General features: G+C 39.3%; 1 long non-coding RNA gene across 1 annotated transcript; it reads left to right on the forward strand.

Moving 5' to 3' along the window:
- The first annotated feature begins 2741 nt into the window (after positions 1-2741).
- Positions 2742-26084, forward strand: LOC132380322 (uncharacterized). The gene is made up of 3 exons (XR_009507733.1): positions 2742-2819; positions 25150-25175; positions 25976-26084. It is a non-coding gene; the product is annotated as an uncharacterized LOC132380322 (long non-coding RNA).
- The last annotated feature ends 1380 nt before the right edge of the window (positions 26085-27464 follow it).

Consider the following 27464-nt stretch of genomic DNA (forward strand, 5'->3'; position numbering starts at 1 on the left):
TAATGCAGTTGCACATACAAGTGAACTATTCTCTGCACAGAATCAAATTACAATTAGCTTGTGGAATGTCTTTGGACTGGGTCCCATGAGGAGATTCATGCTTGGTATGAGGGTCATAGAGTGCGAGCTAGTGATGTTTGTATTGCTCCGCACTTTCACTCGTGGCATGCTCCAGTTGTAAATAAATCTAACACCTCTACTTGTTTGAGTATTTTTTTATCCATGGATAATCGGCAGTGCTAAGTTCAACCCTGTCAGCTTTTCTTTCGATAACTTACATATTCTCAAAACCTTACTATTGTATAAATAATGAAGAGTCATAATGAGATTTCCATTGTGGATGAAATTAGTCTCTGACCTAGATTTTAAGAAAATTCTGGATTAGGTTTCATACTAGACAAAGTTAACTAAAATTTACACTCATCTAACTGAATAGAAATCACTTTCCCAGTAAAAAGGTAATTTTGCTATAAAGAGATAAACTGTAGCAACGAATACATGCTTGAAACATAAGGCCATGATTAGTGGTGGCCACAAGAATGCATGTAATTATCTCACCTGTTCATCAAATTATTAATTAGCAAGAATAATATGATTATGAGCCTAATATCCAAGTTTTCTGGTATCAAATGCTGATAGACTAATAAGTAAGTAAACTGGAACATAAAATTACTTAATAACATGTTTTCATACTCAAGTTATCTAATTTACTAAATTACATTTATTTAAAATAATCTCAACCAACAAAACTGGATACCATGTCAAAGGATCAGTTTATTGGGTTTGAAGTATTTTCTTAATAAAATCAAGCTTGTTGAAACCTCTAAGAAGTTTGTTACAATTTGACAAGATTTGTTTGCAATGAGTGTTTGATTGTGTTGGTTGCCTCCGGTGAGCTCCCCTTTCATGGTAGATTGTAATAATAATAATAAATAATATTGCTCATTATGCTGCTGGAGTTTAGGGCAGCAAAGAAGGTCCTACTATACCTTTGGTGGTGTTCAGGGCTTCCTTTGTCATATCAGTAGCTTCCTCTCGGTTTTCTCTATAGCCACTCATGCAAGTCTCGGGTGGAGACTGAGGAATACCGTTGCACTCAGATGTAGGAGGGTTCTTCATTGCTGTTTCCATAACAATTTTGTTTTACCAGTCAGGGTTGTTAGCCCTGAGCTGAACCCCTGAACCTGGAGGACCGGTGGACCACTCTTAGTCTGACTTCTACCCTTTGACTTGTTTGGCATGGGTGACCCTATCAGGAGCCATAGCACAAGGTCCTGATTCCAGCCAACATAGCTCTCTGGGTCATTGAGGCATGCAAGCCTCCAAACCACAAGAAGGTTGTGGTCCTCTTGGAGGAGTAAGTTGCTAGTTATGTTTTATTTTGAGGAAGAACAATGTGTCTACTAGATGTGAAATTGAGCTTCATACACTCCCTTTTTAAAAGAAAAACAATTATTACTCTGCACAACAATACTGACTCTTTCTCTTCAAATGCACAATTCCAGATATGCAATTCAAGTTAATTCCCATCAGCTATTTTGGATCAAACCATTTTGATTCCTTTATCTTAGATTAATTTAATTTGGCTCTACAGGAGATTAAATTAAGAATTCTATTGCATAGTACAGAAAGCAGATTAATAAATATCCCTGACTATTAAAGAAGCAATGGTCTAGTGATTGTCATTTGCAGAGAATATTCTTCAAGCATTCCCTTTTCAAACTTAAAATTCATGTTTCTAAATTAAATAGTATTGTGTTTGTTGGACGTAAGCTAGTCTGTGCTGTTGTACCACAGATGACTTACATCACTAATCACTGTATTAAAATGTTTGTTAATATTGCATTACTGCCAATTTTCCTTGTAAATTAATTAGCTGGAATCTTACAGCAGTTAGAGCTATAATTATCATTTCTGTGCCAGGGAGCATGAGAGTTAGCTGGAACTTTAGCCCACATTATAGCATTATTAGTAATCATGTGTCAGCTATAATTAACTACAAAGCAAAACAAGTCATCATTCTGAGATGCAAAAAACATATCTGAAGTTGTACGTATTCTAAAATGTAAAAAAATTAGTTTGTACTAAACAATTTTATTGTGGTCACCATGGTAGCGTAGTGGTTAGCGCCATGCTATTACAGCTTACAATGGAGTTCGGAGTTCAATTCCAGTACCGTCTGTCAGTGGAATGTGGGGGTTTTCCTCAGGTGTCCTGATTTCCTCCCACAGTCCAAAACCTACCAGGTAAGTTAATTGGTCGTTGTAAATTGTCCCATGATTAGGTTAAGGTTAAATCAGGGTTGTTAAGGGTTGCTGGGGTGGGACAGCTTAAAGGGCTTGCTCCATTCTGTATCAATAAACAAAAAAATTGATTCAGTTTAATAATTTTTTTGATAGAGCAGAAATGGCATAAACATAGGGCTATGTAGATTACTGCTTATTCTATCAAGAAACAAGCATGAGTGAGATGAGAATGTACTTTGTTATCAGTGGTGATCTTTATTAAACTATAGTCTTCAAGTTAAGCGCAGTTTTGAACACATTCAGTTGTGAAAAATACTTCCTTAGTATTTCTAAAATATCAAAAAGGAAGTACAATGTGGCCTGGTGTCATATTTAATTTGGGAAAGATACTTTGAACCAGCTTGGGATCTTTTGCTACATTAAAGGCATTATTTACTTTCTGAGAAGAGTTTGTTAACTCTGCCCCCCCCCCACAGATACAACCTGACTTTCTAAGGAATCCCAGAAATTTCCATTTCCATGTGGCTGTTGCAATGCCGGTGGTTGTTGAGAACTAAATAATCATTAATGATGGTAAGCCTAGTAATTTCTGAGGGAGGGACAAGTTTGGCTCAACTTTTTGTGCTGAAGGGCCTGTATTGTGCTGTAGGTTTTCTATGTTTTCTATGTCTCTCCTGTACAGCTGACATATCCCCCCCCCCCCCACCACACAGATACCCTATATTGGATTGTTACACATTATTTCTAGTTTTCCATTAACAACTAGCTGCCAATGTTCATTGTACATTTGATGAAGGAATTTAAAGGGCATATTCATAATCCCGTTTGCTTTTATAGGCAGCCCTAGTCTCCCCAGAGCTATTCTCTGCTGTTTCAAAATTCTCCTGGCAAGATTTCACTGGCCTATCTGGTATGTTCAAATTCCATTTCTACTACATTCATGGAGAGGGCATCATGACTCACAATACTCAAGTTGTTTTAGTGTTTCACCAAACACAGCTGTACAGATCCTGGCATTTCAGTTATCCACAGCAGATCATTCCTACCGAATGCCTGCCTGATGAAAGCTGTAGCCCCTGAATACTGCTGACTTCTACAGTACAGAGTGTAAAATTAGTTCCAGTCGTGACATTGTAACTGTGTGTTAAATGTATTGAGCATAAAAACAGATTTGTGAGAGACATCCACTATAACAAAGAGGGGTAGGTGTAGACCACCAGACCCTCCAAACCAGCTCTTTTATTTAATGCAATCAAAGCTGATCTGCACTGGCCTCAGTTTCTTTTGTCCACCAATTCTCTATAACCCTCAATTCTTCAATCATTCAAAAAATTATCTACCTCCACATAAAAAATATCTAATGATACAGACTTATGATCCTTGGGGACAGAGAATTCCATAGAATCACCAAACTATTCAAAAAATAAATATCTACACACATCCTTTTTAATGACTACACTATTATCATGCAATTATTTTCCTTCATTCAAGATTCTCCCACTATTGAAAAAATATCAAGTTCTACCTTCACTTGTTGTCAGCACTTGGGACATTAATAGCAAATAATACTGAGTCATTTGTGTAGTTGATTTTTTAAAACCTGAAATTACGTTAATCAAAACTGTTCCCTTGAGACAGGCTGGTGTCCAATGCAGGCCATCCTTAGCAGTGCATAATATATTTCTTCAATCCAATAAAGATGATGTGTAAACCTCAAACTAGGTTGGGTGTTCTAATGTAAGAAATGATTTAACAAATGTGTTGAGAAAATACTATGTGCATCTGAAGAGGCAATGATTTATTACAGGGTTTGAAGTTAAGTAGTCTCTGGTATTGTGTGGAGTTGTCTTATTTAGCTAAGTATTGGCCAAAGGGAAATCACAGTAGTCCAGCTGGTAAGGCTGCTGCCTCACAGTGACAGAGTCCTGGTGCAGTCCTGACCTTGGACACTATCTGTGTGGAGTTTGTATGTTCTCCCTGTGAGCATGTGGGTTTCCTCAAGATCCCCAAATTTTCTCTCATAACCTAAAGATTTGTGGGTTAGTAAGTTAGTGAGCCATTGTAAATTGCTCCTCTTGTGAAGGTGAGAGGTACAACTGGTGGGGGGGGGGGGAGGGTGGAGAGTGGGAATAGGGAGCTGATAAGAATGTAAGGGAAATTAAAAAAAAATAAAATGGAATTAATATTTAGTGTAGGATTAGCCCAAATGATTGGAGATTTAGTGGGCTGAATGACCTGTTTCTGTGCTGTATCTTTCTGGGACTCTCTGAAGCTTATGCATTCATAGAGAGAACTTACAAACTCCACATAAGCAGCAGCCTAGGTCAGGACTGAACTGATGTCTCCTGCTCAGTTCACTCATAGTTAACTTTTTGCAAAGTCAAGTCACTCAAGAATATTTACCCCAATAATCATATCTGCTGTGTGATTTCACTGTTGCTCTAAATTTGTTCTATAGTTTGCATATTCACATTCTCTTTGTTAATTAATTTTATTTCAAAAATCAGTCGGTGTAATGATAGCTAGTCTAATCAGAAACAAGCAACTGCCTGTTCTCATGTTGCCTTTGATCAGACTCACGGGATTCGCATTAAATACATTTACCTCTCTTCCAGTCTGGAGATTGAATCTGCAAACCTGCATTCTGCCATCTTTTATTTATGCCCATAGAGATATGACAGAGTCTGTCAGTCTAGGATGCTATTCCTAAGGGAATGAAGACAATTTTTCCTCTCAGTTTTTAAAAATTCATCCTATCATCATTTATTTTTTCTAACTTTAACACCAAGGAAGTCCTTATGACAGGAATTTAAACATGTGATGATGTAGGTACATGATATTTTCATAATCATCTATAAATGCACATGTTGTGAACAACATATACCTGTCTGGACACGTCCCCTGCTGACTGCTCCTGTGGCTCCTCCCACAGACCCCTGTATAAAGGTGATTGAGGCCGGAGCCCGGCCTCTCAGTCTCCAGGATGTAGTATGGTGGTCAACCACTGCTTGTTCCTTCTTCCAGTCAATAAAAGCCAATATCTCGCCTTTACGTCTCAGAGTGAGTTATTGATGGTGCATCAGCACAGAAGACCAGAGAGAGCATTCTCAGAAAGACAAGTGATGTGAAAATACCTGTCTGGTTTTGAAAAGTGCTTTGCACCCAGAATTATACAAATACCAAGATGCCCACCCAAAATGGTGAGGTCAACTCCTTGTTTTTATCATTTTGTAGCTCAGAAATTACTCAGCTTATTTGTTAAGATCATCAAAAGAGAATTGAGCTGGGTTCTATTCTGTAAAGGATTCTAATCCTTTAAGAACAGTGAACAGAAAGGAAATGGTTGTTATTTAAGTATTTTCTGTCTCAGCAACGAAATGGAAAACGAATGCATTGTGTGTGGACACAATTTGCTGATTCCACCCACCTCCCCCACCACCTCAAGTTTCTGCTTATTTCTGTGCAAGCCATCATACTTGAATGTTCATGTAGTCAACTAAAACAAATCAAGCTTCATTTTCAAACACTCACAATAAAGTAACATATTTACTCAACAAACTACATATTAATTTAATTCAGGTAATTTAAAATGAAAATATGAAGAAATAAAATCACAAAACATTAAATTATTTTTAATAGCAATGATTGCCATTAAAATTGGTCTAGACGTTTGTGTGAATTGTGAACATTTTTTTTGAGGTACGAAGTGATCTCCAAAACTTCATGTATTATTATCTGTGAACACAAACTCAACACAGTTTAGAGGTACTCCATTCACCAAGCTGATGAAAAAACACCTCACTTTGTATTCCCCATATCCGAAACAAATGCCCATCCCTTGTCTTGTGGATGCAGAAGCTCTAATTCCTATTTGTAAACTAAGCTACACATTTTGCTTTTTAATGCCACTGGTTAGTGACCTACGTGTGGCCTTTAAAGGAACTGTTGCAGGCTACAAGCAACAAGAAATGTTTAGAAATAAACTGAACTGAAGTTAATAGAAATGCAAAAAACACAACAAAGTCTGCAGATGCCAGAAATCCAAAGCAACACACACAAGTTGCCAGAGGAAATCAGCAGGTCAGGTAGCATCGATGAAAATGAACGAACAGTTGACATTTCGGGCCAAGACCGTTCTTCAGGACTGAGATGGAAGTGGGAAGATGCCAGAATAAAAAGTTGGGGGGAGAGGAAGGAGGTTAGCTGGATTGTGATAGGTGAAGTCAGGTGTGTGGAAAAGGGCAAGGGTTGAAGAAGAAGGAATCTGATATGAGAGGAAAGGGGACCAGAAGGGAAAGGGAAGGAGGAGGGGACCCAGGGGGAAGTAATAGGCAGGTGAAAAGAGGTAAAAGGCTAGAGTGGGGAATAGAGGAAGAGGGAAGAAGGGAAAATTAGTGTACTGGAAGGAAAAATCTATAGTCACACCATCAGGTTTGAGGCAGAATATAAGGTGTTGGTTCTCCACCCTGAGGGTGGCCTCATCTTAGCACAAGAGGAAGCCACAGGTTGACATGTTGGAATGGGAATGGGAATGGGAATTAAAATGCTTGGCCACCGGGAGTGTTCTGCTTGTGCCAAATGGACCGGAGATGCTCAAAGAAGCAGTTCCCCAATTTACGACGGGTCTCACCGATGTAAAGGAGGCCACATCAGAAGCATTGGAAGCAATAGATGAACCCAACAGATTTGTAGGTGAAGTGTTCCCTTAGGTGGAAAGACTGTTTGGGGCACTGAATGGAGGTGAGGGAGGAATAGAACTGCTCCCATATTAAAAGTCACACTGGCTGTTGTTCTCCTTTCTCTACAATTCTCTACGCAATATAACTGGCTTAACTTTCTCACTTGATTGTATTAACTCCACTCCACCAACGAAACCTCCAGTTCCTCCAGCCTGGGCACTCTTCTGCCACGAATGCATTGATCCGTCATTCTGTTAAGGTTGTACTCCTTCCCACCTCAGTTACTTGTCATCTGTGTTGCTAGTTTTGAGCACAGTTGTAGTGAACTGGTGCCTACTCTAGCGCCCAGTTGCCTCATTAGAAAGGAGATTCAATTGCTCCGGGCGTACATTGTCATCAGATAATGAAGTTTCAGGCTAACAATTTATTTTTCCATATTAGTTATACACAGTATAATGCTCCTACAGCAGATGTATTGATCAATAAATTAAAGAGATTCACTCATTAGTAATTCTAGCTTTTTGTTGCTAGGATACACTAAAATGACTTTGAGTTGAGCTGGTGGTTCTAATGTGACTTTGCTAGTACGGTATATGGTATTACTTTCCTGGCTTTTATCATGAAAATTGTATTGATTGAGATGCACAATGCTGCACTATCAATTTAGCTAGCATCTCTGAGTCATACTTTACTCCAATGTCAATACATAGCGTTCCTCCCTATTATTAGATGATTGTAATGACCTCGAACACAAACAACTCTGAGATCTTATCTCTTTTTCAGGTCTAATTTTTGAATGTTTTGGAGATAATGCATGTAGTCTTATGTTTAGAACAAATGTGTATATTAAATATTGTAACATTTTGTTAAGTTGAAGAACTAAATAGAAATAAATTCAGCTATGACTGAACATCTTGAAGGCTCCATGCCTATGAATATAATTATTTGCAGAATAATTGGAGGTCCATGCACATCAATGAATTTCAGTACAATTGGAAGTTGATGGGAGAAAGGGAATCTCTTGCTAAATCTAGAAGATACTTTCTACAGTATATTTCTTGACAATTCCAAAGAAGCTATTCTGTCCATCAAGCTTACATCTGTTCTCGGAGTATTCACTTATTTCACTGTAACCCATTCTGTTTCACTTGTCCATTAACTTCCCCAGATTCTCCTACCACCCACTTACATTGGGACAATGTAGAGAGGCCAATTAACCTAACAGCAATAGGTAGGTTATTGATGTGGAAAGAAACCAGAGCATTCACACACAATCACGTCCAAACTTCACACCAGTAGCACAAGAGCTCAGGATCAAATCAAGGTTGCTTTAGTTGTGATCCTGACAAATACTCTCACTGAAAGTAAACTTGTGAGCAATAGAAACGTCCCAGGGAAGGCTTTGGAAATGGGAAAGATAAAGCCCTTGATCAATGTCCTACCAGCCTTAACTCATTACATCTGATCAGTTTTTAAAATGTATTCATTTATCAAGTCAAGTCACTTTTTATTGTCGTTTCAACCATAACTGCTGGTACAGTACACAGTAAAAATGAGACAATGTTTTTCAGGACCATGGTGCTACATGAACAATACAAAAACTACGCTGAACTACGTAAAACAACACAAAAACTACACTGGACTACAGACCAACCCAGGACTGCATAAAGTGCACAAAACAGTGCAGGCATTACAATAAATAATAAGACAATAGGCACAGTAGAGGTCAGTAAGTCGGTGTCAGTCCAGGCTCTGGGTATTGAGGAGTCTGATGGCTTGGGGGAAGAAACTCTTACATAGTCTGGTCGTGAGAGCCCAAATGCTTTGGTGCCTTTTGCCAGATGGCAGGAGGGAGAAAAGTTTGTATGAGGGGCGCTTGGGGTCCTTCATAATGCTGCTTGCTTTGCGGATGCAGCGTGTGATGTAAATGTCTGTAATAGCAGGAAGAGAGACCCCGATGATCTTCTCAGCTGACCTCACTATCTGCTGTAGGGTCTTGCGATCTGAGATGGTGCAATTTCCGAACCAGGCAGTGATGCAGCTGCTCAGGATGCTCTCAATACAACCTCTGTAGAATGTGGTGAGGATGGGGAGTGGGAGATGGACTTTTCTCAGCCCTCGCAGGAAGTAGTAACGCTGCTGGGCTTTCTTTGCTAAGGAGCTGGTGTTGAGGGACCAGGTGAGATTCTCCGCCAAGTGAGCACCAAGAAATTTGGTGCTGTTAACAATCTCTGCCGAGGAGCTGATGTTCAGCGGGGAGTGGTCGCCCCATGCCCTCCTTAAGTCAACAACAATCCTCTTTTGTTTAGTTCACATTCAGAGACAGGTTGACATGACAGGCTTCGCTCTTAAGGCCAGTTTTTATTGCCCAGTCCTATTTGCCTTGGAGAAACAGCTGGTGAGCTGCTTTCTTAGTTCATTGCATATCATCTGGTGATGATACATTCACTGTCCAGTTGGATAGGGAGTTCCAGTATTTAGACCCAGTGATGGTGAATAGCTGCAACCTACATCCAATTCAAGGTTATATATAACTTGGAGGGAACCTACAGATGCTCGTGTTGCCTTGCACCAGTGCCATTGTCCTTCTTAATGATGGTGACACTGCCACCATAGTCTAGATGCCTCTTGCAGATGATACGACTGCAGTCACACTGGGGGATGGACAGATAGTTTACCATAGTGGATGGAGTATTAATCAACTAGGCAGCTTTGAAGCAGATAGTTTTGAAGCATTCAAATGTTAATGGAGCTACATTCAACCACACACGTGAAGAGTAAATCCTTCGCATCCTTGACTTCTACTTTGTAGTGACCAGAGAGTCAGCCATCTTCCCGACAGACAGACATTATATTGGTGCATTACAATAGCTACAGGGTAAACAGACTGTGATGTATTGCATATGGATGATAAATGGCATTTTCTATGGATGATTTAATTTATAAATCTGATTTAGAACTTTTATTTTATGGTTGCTTTGTTTATGGATTATGGTGAAACAGAAACAGAGATTCAGCGTGTTGCTTACACTACTCAGCTGTTAACTAGAAGCCTAGATTGATGGTCAGGAGATAAATTCAACTGAGCAAATAAATCTGGAATTTATTGGTAACAGTGCCTATGAAACTACTGGATTATCATTAAAAAATCTGCTTCACCAATGAAGGAAATCAAGTTTGTGTGAGACATTTGATGACCAACAATATGGTTTGCCTCTTACCTATCCTCTGAAAGGATTTTCAATTCGAGCAATAAATGACAGGCAGTAGTATCTGGCTCTGTTAATGATGATGGGTAGAAGAACCACTGCTTCACCGTGCAGATGGACTCACCTGATAATTCTAATAAAACCTGTAAATGACTCCAGATAAAGAAAAGCAAGCCAAACGTCTTAAAAGGTTTTAGCCGGATCTGAAACTGAAATTTGACATTAGCACGCATACAGTAAATCTGAAGCGCAACGCATTAAATAGTGCAGGACAATACCCAAGCGGCCCAAGGGTTCAGGTTGAGTCGGTGCTGAGGAAGGTAGATGCAATGTTAGCATTCATTTCAAGTGTTCTAGAGTACAAGAGGAGCTGAGGCCTCATCTTGAGAATTGTGAACAGTTTTCTGCTCCTCATCTAATAAGAGATGAGCTGGCACTGGAGACGGTTCAGAGGATTGTCAAAAGGATGATTCCAGGATAACATTTGAATATCTTAATACTTGAAACCACCAACAAAATATCTGTTGACCAGTTTATTCCACAAGATGAAGTCAAAAAACAGGAAGAAACTGCCAAAAATGGACCTAGATATTTGAGTGAGTTTGATATGATCCACTGCTTAGATTATGAATGTGAACTCTGATCTCATCTGCAGTATCAGATGAGAATTTGGCATAGGTTGGTGTTTGTGGCAGACATAGATTCATATCTCCTGCTATGTAAACAACAGGTTTTCAAATGCTCTGAACAAAGCCAAAGGAAGTCATTTGAAGTTCAGTCTGACTGAAACAGCCAAGTATGAATGTGTTGATATGGACCTGTATCTATCAACCACAATACTGTCATGAGTGAAATTTCAAATGCAACTAGATTAGACATGATATAGTCTTGGAAAATCATTTCTAACTCGTGTGAAGAAATACCATGGTTTCAATTGTGTTTTTAGTATCCAGAATGACATTAAAACAAATTAAGCAGGAAATTGTTGTTACATTACTTAGAACATAGCATTCATATATCTGCCAAACATCTGCTTAACTGACTCCTCCCACCTCCAACTCACCAGCCCATCCCTTTCTCAGTGGAGTCTGTCATGCTGAAAGTTTACATCTGGAAGCTCTATTCTATTACACACAATCTTTATACTAACAATAGACCCTCTACACTCTCAGTCTTCATACAGAATCTCGACCCAAAGCATCAACCAGCCCTTCACTTCCACTCAGTTCCTCCAGCAGTTTGTTTTTTCTCCCCCTCCCATCTTCAGCATCGGCAGTCTCTCCGATGCCTCTGGGTTTTTTGCAGCACTGAATATCAGACATTTTGAGAAGGCAATTCTAAAAGTTGTTGGTTACAATTTTTTTCCAAATAGTTTGGAAATAGTTTTTGGTTGAATGGCAATTTTCCATACCCAACTTTTCTTTCATTTAGTGTTGCAAAATTCTTTAAGCAGCTCTCCTCGCTATTTTCATCACGACAGATTTCTAAATGTGGAAAATCAAGAAATATATATGTAATACCTCATTTTAGAAACTCAGAGAGAATTTTTATGAGTACAGCAAATCCTTGGTTCCTTCATCCGGCCAAACTAACATTTTCTGAGAGATAGCAGGAGGCACATGTCTTGCTCAGAATAATTAGTCTAAAGTGAGCATTGACTGAAATGCTGCTGCCTTGTAGGTTTGCTTACTGATAGAGTTGCAATATAAAAGACAGAAATTGCAACCAAATGTGATGACTGAATAAGCTACTTTGTATTTTATTATATTAATTCCTCAAGGCTTTATGTGTCTCATTCTGCCTACATTTTCTTTAATATGATTATTTTACATTGTAATGGACTTCAGAATCTGAAAATGCTCATTGAACTGAGAATACCCCCACCCTGAGCTCAGAGAAGTCACTTCAACCAAATTTTCTCTATGTGATGAATAAAATAATATACAAATCTGCCCATAATTCAGATAGAGCTGTCTCCTCACATCTCCAAACTGTTCTGAATTCTACAGCACCAGAATAAAGGCAGATTGTAAATACCTTGAGTTTGATTATATGACGATCTGATACATATCGGGGCATATTGATATTGAACTTCTGCTGTGCCACATTAATACTAAATACTGAATCAAGTTTTAATACAGTATTAGAGGAATTTTGGAAAACAGCAAAAGGATGGAATTCAGTACATTAGGAAAGATTTGACACAGATTTCCTGGGTCTTTTAGTTATTGCTACTTAGTTACTTATGGTAACGGAGATACACTTTAAATATAACCTTCAAAGTTTGGTGGTAAAACTGAATAAATTCCTCTGTATCTTACCAGACTCATTAATGTTAACAGTACTTCCTGTTTCTCTCTGCTTGAATGTCTGGCTTGGAACGCCACTTTAACAACAGTTGACTAAGTTCACATTTGTAAACTTGGACAACATTAAAGCAGTCCTGTTATGAAGTCAATGAGTCAGGAATTTAGAATACAGAATTTGGGTAAACTGGAAAAAATATTGGATAAGATGTGCACTAAAATCTCATCTCTCATTCAAATAGCCAAATACTGCAAATCTAGATGGGCTTGCTAGCTTACGTCACCTAGAGGGAGCTTGTGTTTCTTTGAGTGGCACTTCAACTGTTTTTGCAGGTTGAAAAGTCAAACAGTGCCATGTCTGTTTATTAAGCAACATGCCAGTTCTGCAAACCTGCTGATCTTTGGAGGATTTAAATGTTACAATATGAAAACTTGCTTTGACTGAATGCCTTCCATGTGCCAAAAAAGGTAAAATTGGAGACACACCAGTTTTAAGAGCAGCCATGCAGGTTTGTTTCTGAAAAATCTGTTACTAGCTTAGTACGTCCTGCATTCTCCTTGACTCACGTCTTTCAGCTTGGAATCTGGAAGTGGAGTTTGACTCAGAGGTGACTTTCTTTCCACATCTGCTCCATTTAGCTACTCCATTGTTCCAGTCTGTCTATTTCCTCCTCTTCTCTTGAGGCTCGTATTCATATCTTCTTGGCCTCAACATTCAACTTTACTAGTGCTGTCTTGGCAATCTTCCACATTTCTACCCTCTACATATTTCATCCCATCCAAAGTGTTGCTGTCCTTAGCTGTTCAACAATCCCATTTTGTTAACCCTCACGTTATTATCTTACAATGTCTCCCACCTATTTTCACTCCTTTTTTTCCTGTCACAATCTTTTAGTTCTTGGTCCCTGTCTTCTTTTCTTCAAAACTCAATGCCAATCCAACAACCTCCTAAAGATTTCTACCAAGATCTCTTTGTATGACTGACTCCAAATACTTTCAGAAACTAGCTAAGGACTTCTGTTTTTCTCCATTTCTCTGCATCTTTTCCTCTTCCTGGTCAGCAAGATTTGTTTATTGATCTTCAATCATAGAAACATAGTAACCTAGAAAATAGGTGCAGGAGTAGGCCATTCGGTCCTTCGAGCCTGCACCACCATTCAGTATGATCATGGCTGATCATCCAACTCAGAACCCCGCACTTGTCTTCTCTCCATACCCCCGATCCCTTTAGCCACAAGGGCCATATCTAACTCCCTCTTAAATATAGCCAATGAACTGGCCTCAAATGTTTCCTGTGGCAGAGAATTCCGCAGATTCACCACTCTCCGTGTGAAGTTTCTCCTCCTCTTGGTCCTAAAAGGCCTCCCCTTTATCCTTAAACTGTGACCCCTCGTTCTGGACTTCCTCAACATCGGGAACAATCTTCCTGCATTTAGCCTGCCCAATCCCTTTAGAATTTTATGCGTTTCAATAAGATCCCCTCTCAGTCTTCTAAATTCCAGTGACTATAAGCCTAGTCGATCCAGTCTTTCTTCATATGAAAGTCCTGCCATCCCAGGAATCAATCTGGTGAACCTTCTTTGTACTCCCTCTATGGCAAGAATGTCTTTCCTCAGATTAGGGGAATCAGTAGAGTATGACTGTCCGGAGGTGTACCTACATATACAGTGACCTATCAATAAGGGATAGATTATTGATGAGGGGCCATGAAATAGGGGCTTGTCAAATAAATGTACAACATCCTCCGCTCTGGCCTATATTGCACAGTATGTGAGAAGGAGCGCTTTCTCCTCCAGCCTTCTGAGATATTGAAGGCTCACAGGCTCCTCTGATTGATCAGATGTGATCCCTCCTTACTGTGAAGATGGACACAATGATAATAACCAGTGTAGTGAACTAATGATATTCTTTCCTTCCTGATTCTGTGTGTGGTGTAATAAGGAATATGCTGTGTTATTCTTTTCAATTGATCACATTCCTATCAATGTCAGTATTAATTCTTCAGCCCTAAATACTCCTGAAAGTCAAGTTGCTCTAGAATGACATCCTATTAGGCAAGGGTGTCAGGTTTCCTCCCTTGAAGGGGATTGGTGAACCTAACATATTTTTACAACAAACCTGTTACTGGAAGTACGTCTTTTCATAAATAAAATTCTGAATGTATTGAATTCTTGGCTCAATTATCTATCATTCATCTTGGGATGCAGACTGGGAGACTGTTTCGCTGAACACCTACGCTCTGTCCGCCAGAGAAAGCAGGATCTCCCAGTGGCCACACATTTTAATTCCACGTCCCATTCCTATTCTGATATGTCTATCCACAGCCGCCTCTACTGTCAAGATGAAGCCACACTCAGGTTGGAGGAACAACACCTTATATACCGGCTGGGTAGCCTCCAACCTGATGGCATGAACATTGACTTCTCTAACTTCGGTTAATGCCCCTCCTCCCCTTCTTACCCCATCCCTGATATATTTAGTTCTTTTTCCTCTCCTTTTTTTTCTCTCTGCCTGTTCTCCATCTCCCTCTGGTGCTCCCCTCCCCCTTTCCTTCTCCCTAGGCCTCCTGTCCCATGATCCTTTCCCTTCTCTAGCTCTGTATCACTTTTGCCAATCACCTTTCTAGCTCTCAGGTTCACCCCACCCCTTCCAGTCTTTTCCTATCATTTCCCATTTTCCCCTCCCCCTCCTACTTTAAAATCTCTTATTATCTTTCCTTTCAGTTAGTCCTGACGAAGGGTCTTGGCCCAAACCGTTGACAGCGCTTCTCCCTATAGATGCTGCCTGGCCTGCTGCATTCCACCAGCATTTTGTGTGTGTTCCTGTATTAAGTCTCTGACTGCTAGTCCAGGAACTTAACCACTATAACATGGTACCCTCATTTCTGTGTAGATATGTGTCAACGTTACATGGAGGTAACTGTGAATGTGTTGCATTGCATATGACTGCTAGTATGCAGGGTTAAAGATGGCTTTTGGTCTGTATGTGCCTGAATACTTCTGTTCTAGGCTGGATTATTGCAATATTGGAGCTATCACCTTGATTTCAACTCAGTGACCTTCTTATTGGATATCTCCCGTACCTAATAAAGTGCCCACTGTGTGTACGTTTGTGGTCTTCTGCTGCTGAAGTCTATCTACAGGTCTATAAGATGATGTGAGGCATTGATCATGTGACTAACCAGAGGCCTTTTCCCAGAGCTTAATGGCTAACACGAGATGGCATTGTTTTAGGGTGCTTGGAAGTAGGTACAAAGGGGATGTCAGAATTAAGTTTTTCACAGAGTTTGTGGGTGTATGGAATGCACTGCCAGCGATGGTGGTAGAGGCAGCTACAATAGGGTCTTTTAAGAGACTCTTAGATAGGTACATGGAGCTTAGAAAAATAGAGAGCTATGCAGTAGGGAAATTCTGGACAGTTTCTAGAATAGGTTACGTGGTCAGCACAACATTGTGGGCTGAAGGGCCTGTAATGACCTGTAGCTTTCTATGTTCTATCTACCCCAAGGTTCGTTGTGTTGCGCATTTGGAGATGGTTCTTCTGTACACTACTGTTGTAACATGAGGTTACAGTTGCATTCCCATCAGTTTAAACCAGTCTGGTCATTCACCTCTGACCTCCTTCATTAACAAAGTATTTTAGCTCACAGAACCAGCACTCACTGGATGATTTTTGTTTTTCCCACCATTCTTTGTAAACTCCAGAGAACGTTGTGCATGAACATTTCATCTAGCACCATCAAACATTCTGTGGTCAAAGTCACTTAGGTCACATTTCTTCCCCAATCTGATGTATGGTCTGAACAAGAAATGAACCTGTTGACCATATTGGAATGATTTTATACATTGCTTTGGGGCAACATGATTGGCCGTTTAGATATTTTCATTAACGAGCAGGTGTACAGGTGCACCTAATAAAGTGGCCACTGTGCATTGTGTTAAGCTTACAGGACACATTGGATTTTAATGTAAGGTTATTTCCACTGTCCATGGCATCTGGAAAATATAGCTTCTGTGCACAGAAGTCATTCAAGGCATACTTAAAATATAAGATATTGAAAAGGAAGTAAGGCAATTGCCATTTTCTTTAATATATGTGCTAACATTTATGAATCATTACAATTTCATTTTTGTTGTGGGCTCCACGAAGTCATTAGGGATCATTTTTAAAAGATTGTGTGAAAAATTTTCAGGCATTTGTGAAAGTAATTTTAAAATTGAAAGCTGATCCTTCTGAGGAGGCGCATCATAGGCCTATTTAAAGCAAAGTTCCAGCAAAAAGACATACTGTACATAGCTGAAAGTGAGTTTAATATTTCTGCATGTGTTCAAACAAGGTATGTTGGAGAAGAGGTGAAGTTAAAGCTGCCTTCCAAGAGTTTTAGTACCCTTCTCCAAGTTAATGCTCCTTAACTCGTAATTGATCACAATGTTAAATTCCTTTTCACCAAATCCTGATGAGATGAAGGATTTATATTCACAAAGTGATGCTCCTTCAGACATAAAATACTGCCAACTAAGTAATTCTCAACCTATCATATCTTTTAGAAATGTTGGAATTGAATGTTCTTTTTGGTCCTCGTGGGCAAGATATTACATTGTAAATCTCCTAACTTCAAAGAGGAATTTATTGGAATACTCTTTTTCTTTAACAGCTCTTCTTTTAAGGGAATGTATAATAATAATAATAATAATAATAATAATAACTAAATCAATTATGTTAACTGACTGCATTGGAACATGTAGGATTTTGATAGGACTTGAGATGGAGATTCATTGTGGAATCTAGAATTTGGGAAAATGGTTTCACAATAATGAGTTAAAGACAGAGGAGGGGAAGAATTTTGTCTCTCAGAGGATCATTTATCCTTGGAATTCCCCAACCCAGAATGTTGTGGAGGCTGAGTCATTGAATGTGTTCAAGACTGTAAGAGACCAAATCCTGTCAATGGAGAAGTCAAGGGTGCTCGGGAACAGGCAGAAAAATTGACCCCAGGTCAATATTAGATCAGCCTCGATTTTATTGAAAGGTGGTGCAGGCTCAAGCAGCATTGTGGCGCTCTCTTACTTATTATATTCTTATGATAACAGATGAAGGGGAAACCTAAGAAATTCAGCTAAAATGTATGACAGGAGTCTGCAACAACTCAGTGCTATCCAAACACAGATTTTATATGTATTTCCCCACATTTGTCGATTATTTTTGATCCAGCAGATAATTTTTAAACTTTAGATTACAGAAGACAAAGATTAGACTGTCTAGACTCGTGATGTCACCCACAGAATTCACATGACAACCCACTGACAGGGGCATGCACTGCCACCTACACTTAGAATTTACATCAATGTACACACCCCTAACTGAGATCTCAGGGATGAACTAAGCACTGTGCTGCAGGCTGTCAAACATTTAAAACTGACATCTATTCAGTCAGGTTAGTTCCAGAAGAAGAAACAGATAGATAGACTTGAACTTGAAAAATCAGTAATTGAAGTGATTAGATAATACACTACCTAATATTTTAATCTAACCTAAAAGTTGATGTCACGTGTTTCAGCTTTTATTTTATGGGACAATTGTATGGTTCGTGAGGGGAGAGAGAAGTAAGATAGCAAATTTGTATCACTTATGTAAATGGTTTTCAGGTTACTTGTTAATAAATGCTTAACTAAAGAATGGCACTGTACCTCTGTCTTTTCCTTGCTATTTTTCAACTTGGATTTCCATGTCAGCACTTTTCCTAGGATTTGTTTAAGTAATTTATTTGTATATTCCATTAATTGACAAGTGTAACTATTAGTTATGGTATTTACCTGATATGGCAATGGATTACTAACTAGGGCAGTGTTAATTACTTACTGGAAATCACCTTATGTGCCCAGTACTTAATACAATGAAATATTTCTTAGTATTATTCATTTTGTTGAAGCAAAATTTCTTCATATAGGAAAGATTGATTGACCTATGATTTTTTTTTCTTTGGAGCAAAGAAAGGTGAGAGGCAACTTGATAAAATGATTTAAGATGATCGGGTGAACACCAAGCAGCTTTTTCACAGAATGACAATGGCCAATATGAGAGGACAGACTTCTAAGATGATTGGAGGAAAGTATAGAGGATTTTTTTTACATAGAGAGTGGCAAGTGCATGGAATGCACTGCAAGAGTTAGTGGTCGAGACAGATACACAAGGGATATTTAAGAAACTCTTTGATAGGCACATGAATGAAAGAAAAATGGAGAGCTGTGTAGGAGGAAAGACTTTGATGGTTCTTGGAGTACGTTAAAAATTTGGCACAGCATCATGGACCAAAGGGCGTGTACTACGTTGTACTGTTTTATGTTCCATGTTATAAAAAACATTTACCTGGGTGGAGTCAATTTGGGACAAATATATATAATGGAATTTATTAGATTACATATGTTTTGTTAAATGGGGGGGATTACTTGTTCTGCATTATCAGTATGACATCCTTCCCATCTGATTTTCCTCTGTACATCCCCCAACCAAATACCGCATACTCAAACAAATATAGGTGTTGCTTGTCTACATTTATATATCAATTATGAAACATTAGTCCTACCTTTTATCCAAGATAAACATAACAATGCAAAATAATTATTTTTGAACTTGGAAGATAAACAAAACAAAATAAAGGGGTTTAGATGGGGTGGAGTTTGTTAGGTGTGATTAAGAAGGTTTCCTGACACAATATGTAGATATGCCTACAAGAAGAGAGGCAGTACTTGATCTGGTATTGGGAAATGAACCTGGTCAGGTGTCAGATATCTCAGTGGGAGAGCATTTTGGAAATAGTGATCACAATTCTACCTATTTTACCATAGCATTGGAGAAGGATAGGAACAGACAAGTTAGGAAAGTGTTTAATTGGAGTAAGGGGAAATACGAAGCTAACGGGCAGGAACTTGGAAGCATAAATTGGGAACAGATGTTCTCAGGGAGAAGTATGACAGAAATGTGGCAAATGTTCATGGGATATTTGCGTGGTGTTCTGCATAGATACGTTCCAATGAGACAGGGAAAGGATAGTAGGGTACAGGAACCATGGTGTACAAAGACTGTTGAAAATCTAGTCAAGAAGAAAAGAAAAGTTTACGGAAGGTTCAAAAAACTAGGTAATTAGAAGATTATAAAGCTTAATCAAAGCAGCATGAACATAAGAATGAAATTGGGAGAGCCAGAAGGGGTCATGAGAAGACCTTGGTGAGCAGGATTAAAGAAAACCCGAAGGTATTCTACAATTATGTGAAGAGCAAGAGGATAAGACATGAGAGAATAGGACCGATCAAGTGTGACAGTGGAAAAGTGTGTATGAAACCAGAGGAGATAGCAGAGGTACTTAATGAATACTTTGCTTCAGTACTCACTACAGAAAAGGATCTTGGCGATTGTAGGGATGACTTACAGTGGATTGAAAAGCTTGAGTATATAGACATTAAGAAAGCAGATGTGCTGGAGCTTTTGAAAAGCATCAAGTTGGATAAATCTCTGGGACCGGACGAGATGCACCCCTGGCTACAGAGGGAGGTGAGGGATGAGATAGCTGAGCCTCTGGCAATGATCTTTGCATCATCAATGGGGATGGCAGAGTTTCCGGAGGATTGAAGGGTTGTTCCCTTATTCAAGAAAGGGAGTAGAGATAACCCAGTAAATTATAGACCAGTGAGTCTTACTTCAGTGGTTGATAAGTTGAAAGAGAAGATCTTGAGAGGCAGGATTTATGAACATTTGGAGAACATTAGGAATAGTCAGCATGACTTTGTCAAAGGCAGATCGTGCCTTATGAGCCTGATTGAATTTTTTGAGGATGTCACTAAACACATTGATGAAGGATGAGCAGTAGATGTAGTGTATATGGATTTCAGCAAGGCATTTGATAAAGAACCCCATGCAAGGCTTATTGAGAAACTAAGGTGGCATGTGATCTAAGGGGACGTTGCTTTGTGGATCCAGAACTGGCTTGCCCACAGAAGGTGAAGAGTGGTTGTAAACGGGTCATATTCTGCACGGAGGTCCGTGACCAGTGGTGTGCCTCAGGGATCTGTTCTGGGACCCTTTCTCTTCGTGATTTTAATGAATGACGGTTTTGTGGCAGGCAAAGCTTATCTTGACACGGAGCGTAGAAAGGCAAGTGGCGGACAATACTTATCTTGACATGGAGAGGCAGAGTTTAATGGGTAAACCTTGGTACTGAAGTATAACTTACAATATTGTACACCATTCTAAGCGGCTGGGAACGTGAATTACTGCACTGGCTGAAGCAACGGGCTGGCAAAAAGTCGATGCAAAGCTGGGATTTTTATGCAGCAGGTTTAGAAGAGAATCAGCTGCCACAATCATGGAGCCCGGGAGAACACAGGGAAAAGGGAATTAGGATCATAAGAGGAATTAACAGTTGGGACTGTGACACTAGAAGCAGAGGATCAAAGAATTTCCTATAAAATGAATTTATTCTAATTATGTTCCCTCTTCTAAAAATTATATGTAATTTATGCTAATTTATGTTTTTTTTTGTGAATGCCGCTCATTTGGTGCTATGCACCTGTGATGCTGCTGCAGGTTCTTTTTTCATTTCAGGATGTGAGAGAATAAGTACTGAATGAGTACTTTACATTAGTAGCTAATAAAGAGAAGGACATGGCAGAAAGGGAAATCAGACTGAGCATGTTAACATGGTTAGAACATTTGAGATAAAGGAGGTGGTAGTGTCGGGCTTCTTAAATTATGTTAAATTGAGTAAGACCCAGGGCCAGATTTTGCATATACCCCAGGTTATTCAGAGAGGCAAGAGATGATATTTCTGGGGCCTTGACCAAGATCTTCATGTACTCTTTAGCCATAAGCAACTAGATGTTTGGCAAGTAGCTAACATTGTTCCATTATTCAAGAAGATCCTTCATGAGAGTCTAATCCAGAAGATAGATGGGATCCACAGAGAACGGGCCATTTTGATTAAGAATTAGCTTGCCTGCAGAAGGGAGAGGGTAGTGCTTGATGTGACTTAATGTGGCTGGAGATCCATGACTAGTCTGTTCTACAGAGATCTTTGCTGGGACCTCTATTGTATGTGATGTATATATGTTACCTGGATGAAAATGTTGATGGGTGAATTAGTAATGAGAATGTAGACTAGAGTGGGATATGAAGATCAGTGATGCTGTGGATAGTATAGAATATTTCCAACTGATGCAGCGGGACATGGACCAGTTGCAGATACGAGGTTTGTTGCTTGCTGGATGGTGATGTTCTGCTGAACATTGTGGGCATGCTACGTTGGCACCAGAAAATTTGGTGGCAATTGCGAGCTGTCCCAGCAGAATTCTTGCTGATTTGATTTGACACAAATGACGCAGTTCACTCTATGTTTCCGTCCACTGTACGTGTGATAACTCATGCTAGTCTTAATCTTACAAATAAACGTAGATCTTGAATTGTGAGCCTTGAGAAATGGTGGGTAAAGCTTTATTTAACGAAATGCTAGGTGAAAGGACATTGTTAATAGCAAGGCCTTAACAGTGTTGATATACAGAATGATCCAAATCTACGGTTCCCTAAAAGTTAATGGGGTGGTAAAGGTGGTGTATGGCATGCTTATTTGTATCAGATGAGACACTGAGATCAAGAGTTGTGTAGTTACATTTCAGCTTTATAAAACTAGTTGGGCCAGATTTGGAGTACTGTATTCATTTCTGGTTGCCCCATTATTGGAAGGATGTGGAGGCTTTGGTGAGGATGCAGAGGAGGTTCACCAGGATGCTACCTGGACAAGAGGGCATGCACCAGAAGGAGAGTCTGGACAAACTTGCGTTGTTTTCTTTGGAGCAGCTGAGCCTAAGGAGAGATCTGTTAAAGGTTATGAAAGGCATAGATAGAATGAACAGCAAGTATCTTTCTTCTCTAGTTTGAAATGTTCTAGAACACAGAACATAGAACAATACAGCACTGTACAGACCCTTCGCCCACAATATTGTGCCTACCCTTAAATCCTGCCTCCCATATACCCCTCCACCTTAAATTCCTCCATATACCTGTCTAGTAGTCTCTTAAATTTCACTAGCGTATCTGCCTCACCACAGACGCAGGCAGTTCATTCCACACAGCAACCACTCTCTGAGTAAAAAACCTTCCTCTAATATCCCCCTTGAACTTTCCACCCCTCACCTTAAAACCATGTCCTCTTGTATTGAGCAGTGGTGCCCTGGGGAAGAGGCACTGGTTGTCCACTCTATCTATTCCTCTTCATATCTTGTATACCTCTATCGTGTCTCCTCTCATCCTCCTTCTTTCCAGAGAGTAAAGCCCTAGCTCCCTTAATCTCTGATCATAATCCATACTCTCTAAACCAGGCAGCTTCCTGGTAAATCTCCTCTGTACCCTTTCCAATGCTTCCACATCCTTCCTATAGTGAGGCGACCAGAACTCCAGTACTTCAGTTATAGGAAGAGAATGTAAGTTTCAAGAGGATATGCAGAGCAAGTTTTCTTTTGATTATACAAAGTGTTGTGGTTGCTTCGGAAGCATTTCCTGGGGTGGTGGTAGAGGCAAATACAACAGAGATTTTCAAAAATTCTTAGATAGGCAAGTGAGCATGCAAAGAATAGAAAGATATAGACATGGTGTAGGTTGAAGGATTAGTTTAGTCAGGCATTTAATTACTAGTTTAATCAGTTTGGTACACGGGCCAAAGAGCTGGCTCTTGGGAAGTACAGTTCTGCGTTCTATGTTTCTTTTCTATGACTTCGCTTAACTGGAAGTCAATGAAGTTTGATGGCAGAGACGAGAGTGACCTCAGTTCCCAAAGGAAAAGATACATTTCAACAACTTACTGATCTAAAAGTTTGAAGGGAACATTGAGGGGGCTTCTTCACACAGAGAGTGGTGGGAGCGTGGAATGAGCTGCCATTTGAAGTGGTGAATGCAGGCTTATTTTTAACACTTAAGAAAAACTTGGACAGGTACATGGGATGAGAAGGATTTGGAGGGATGTGGTCTAGGTCCAGGTCAGTGGGACTAGGCAGAAAAATGGTTCGGCACAGCCAAGAAGGGCCAAAAGGCCTGTTTCTGTGCTGTAATGTTCTATGGTTCTAAGCCTATGTCTTGTTATTTAACTGGGAATTTAAAATTCCAAATAGATAGGAGGACTTTGTACTTTAAAGTTTATTAAGACAGAGGAACTACATTGGTCACTTTCAATTCTACAAAAATGTAATAAGAACAAAAGATAAATCTTAGGGTAAAGATTTTGATTAACATCTTAGGCATTGACAGATGAACTGATATTGCTGCAATGATAATGATTCAAGATACTTCCTCTGACACTTTCATCCAGATACAAGTAACAAATGATGAAAATTGGCTGACAAGCTGTAAACCTATTTTAGTAAAATGTTATACACATTAAGAGAAATGCAGCAAAGTGGAAGTGAATCCAGATTTTTGATATTGTAGCAAATTCTGAAAATAAGGCCATCTCTTATAGGGAAAGTTGGCTGCAAAAACTCAGACAATGTGACAGGATAAATATTTTCATCCTTGACACTTCAAAGTTTCACCTTGACACAAGATCATTGTAAAGCACTTTGGACTATACAACTTGTATGAAAAGTGCTCTATCAAAGTTATTATTATTTTTTAATTTTTTTCTCAGCTCCAGCTGGTAAAACCTGAGGTACAGATGTAGCCAAGCACACTCATTTCTGAATTGCTAGGATCTTTCAGACTAGTGGTGTTTAGTATTGTGACTTTCTGAAGATTTACATTGCTTTGTAGGCCAATTGTTTAATGATATTATGTAGTGACTGTATACCCTGTTCATGCTCCATAGTCGTTCAATTTCCTCTTTTAATTCAGCATATTTCTAATATTTCTGTATGTTATGTGTTTATAGAATGGCTGTATCTATTAAGTAAGTTCTTCTTGCTTGTTTATTTTGTATGATTATGGATAGCCCAGTCTGTAATAATGGATCAGTTATAATATAACTTGTGGGACTCTGATACTAAAACTGGATCAGTCTTGTAGTTATAGTATGGTATGGCTTCTTTTATGAGTTTTCATTTTAAAGCAAGATTTTGGTGAATGATGTTTGCCACTTAATTGTACCCATCTCAGTAATCAGATTAAGTTTAACTGCTGCTGGATTCTGTAATGTTTTGGATTGTTTCCACCTTCTCTTGGCATTTTCTGAATTTATCATCTGGAATTTGTTGTTCTTTTATTACGTATTTTTTGATTTTTTTTTGTGTTAACCACTTGGTCCTGTATTGCTTCAAAGAACCCTTTTGTTTCTGGGAAGAGGACTCCAACTCTGAGCCAGGGCTTTGGCGCTTCCTTGTCGACATCTAGTCTGTTTAGATTATGCACATGTCTTCCATGGAGAGTCAGACTTTTCCATTGGTTAACTTTCTCTTCTACAGCGATAATTTCTTCATCCTTCTGGGTTGTGTTTTCATTTAAATTTAGTGGTGTATTCTTCTTTGCAGAATTGCGTATGCTTGTGCGGAGAGCTGAATCCTGTTTTTGTTGATGAAAATATACCCCGAGAAGTTTTATCTGAACATTATGTAATTTTTTTTATGTCTATTAATTCTCTTCCTCCTTTTGTCCTAGGAAGTGTTAATCTAAATGTGTTCGAATGTACATAGTGTTTTCTAAAGTTTTTCATTTCATTTCTTTCTTTTCTTTGCAGATTTTCCAGATCAATTTTGGATCAAGGTATTATGCCAAAAGAATACATTAAAAATGGTTATGGCGAAAGCCCTTATTGCCTTTGCTGTAGTTTTACCATCAAGCGCTGTTTGGCAGATTTTAAGCCTTGAAGTAAATTCTTCCATGTTTGATTGCAATTGGATGTTGACCAAAATAGCCCGCAGCTCCTGGCTATCAACATTAATCATGCATAGTTAGTTTGTGGAGTCAAGACTTCCCCTAAAATGCTCTAGTACAAGATACATAATATTTTATAAGGACTGGCTTGTTATTTGCATAATCCAAATCTTGGTAATGATTACCAAGAGTTGTGAAGCAGAGTGGCTAAATTATTTTATAAAAACCAGCAAGTAATTCAAGGAAAAGCTTCTTTGCATATTGTGATAGAAAACAATTGATATGTGACGCATGGTTGTATGTTAGCTGTACTAAAAAGCACTGTGATTAATGATGGATCAGAACAAATTCAGTCTTGAAGAAGGGGCTCAGCCTGAAACATCAACTCTTCATTCCACTCCATGAACGCTGCTCCAGCATAGTACGCTGTTCCTCTAGAATAATATATTTATGTGCTTTGCTCCAGATTTCCAGCATCTTCAGTTTTTCTTATCTCTTCATTATATTTGTTTCCTGCATTCTCACAGAGTAAGCCCAATTTAGGAAAAGAAGTACTTACACCAGTAAATGAAAATAATAATCAACTGCAGAAAGTTCTTAGAGCTGTGGGGGGGGGGGGGGCGGTTGTGGTAGGACTCAGGTGCAGACCAATGAATGTTCTTTAACCAGGATTTTATTCGCGGCCACAGGGGCAACAGTCTTTCAACACCAGGAGGCAGGCACGAAGCCGGAATGGCAGGCGGAGGTCTTACCCGGGAAAGGCTGTCTGGCGAGGGCAGACGATTGCAGGTGCTTCAGGCAAGTATCAGGTTCCAAATAGGCAGAATCCGGAAACACAGAATTCAACAATTTCAGTTGGCAGTAGTCACTATAGCAGGCTGGAACAATTCAGGACTGGGACGAACAGGCAGAGAGTGAGAGTCGAGGCAGGGTTTAAATGGACCGGGTAATGAGCGAGAACAGAAACAGGTGGGTGCTATCGAGGAGATAAGTGGGTAGTTGGCGAGAGTCCAATTAGGGAAGGGGCTGGTTTAAAGCCCACATGGCCAGGTGAAAGAAGGTAGAATTTAAGGGCTGTCGTGGTCCAGAGCTATCTGCAGAGCCCCTTTGACCCAGTGTTCAGGCCGGATCCTTAACAAGAGCAGTCATTAGGATAAAAAAATCCAATATTTTTTTGGGCAAATATTTTTCCCCAAGCAACAGGTCACAATCCTTCACTAATTAGATTGAAGTCACAGAATACAACAGCACAGAAAAAGGCTCCTTGGTCCATACTGAACTATTATTCTGTCTTGTCCCATCGACCTGCCCCGGACCATAGGCCTCCATACCCCATCCATCCATTTACTAACTTCAACTACTCTTAAACATTGAAATCATTCCTGCAACCACCACATCTGCAGGCAACTCGTTGCACACTCTCACCACTCTTGGAGTGAAGAAGTTCCCCCTCATGTTCCCTTAAATATTTCACTTTTCACTCTTAACCCATGACCTTTACTTCTAGTCTCACCAAATCTCAGTGGAAAAAGGCTGCTTGCATTTGCCTAATAATTTATATTTCATAATTTTATATACCTCTATCAAATCTCCCCTCATTGTCCTGTGATCCAAGGAATAAAACCCTAAGCTATTGAACCTTTCCCTCAAACTCAGATCCTCAAATCCCAGTAACATCCTTGTAAATTTCCTCTCTATCTTTACAATCTTATTGAGATCATTCATGTAGAGAAATGACCAAAACTGCACACCATACTCCAGATCCTCATAATAATCCCCACCAACACTTTATACATCTTCAACATAGCACCCCAATGCCTCTATTCAGTACTTTGATTTATGAAGGCAGATGTGCCTGAAGCTCACTTTATGAACTTCAAACCATCAATATCTCTTGTTACAGCATCAAAGACGGAAAGATGGGAAATCCTTCTATTAGACTATGTCTACATATTTGTGTATAAGAATCTTAACAAGTGTCTTATTGTGGATGACTTATTGCTGCTACCAAATGAAAGCTCAGATGCTGAAGTGAAAATGTGATTGACGTATTAACATTAGACATAGAGACTACAGATGCTAAAATCTGGAACAACTATCCCTCTGCTGGAGGAACTCAGGATTCAGGCAGCTATCTGCGGAAGAAAAGGAATTTCCTGATGCAGAGTTTGAAACCAA

Source organism: Hypanus sabinus, chromosome 23, assembly GCF_030144855.1.
Source record: "Hypanus sabinus isolate sHypSab1 chromosome 23, sHypSab1.hap1, whole genome shotgun sequence".
NCBI classification, from domain to species: Eukaryota; Metazoa; Chordata; class Chondrichthyes; order Myliobatiformes; family Dasyatidae; genus Hypanus; species Hypanus sabinus.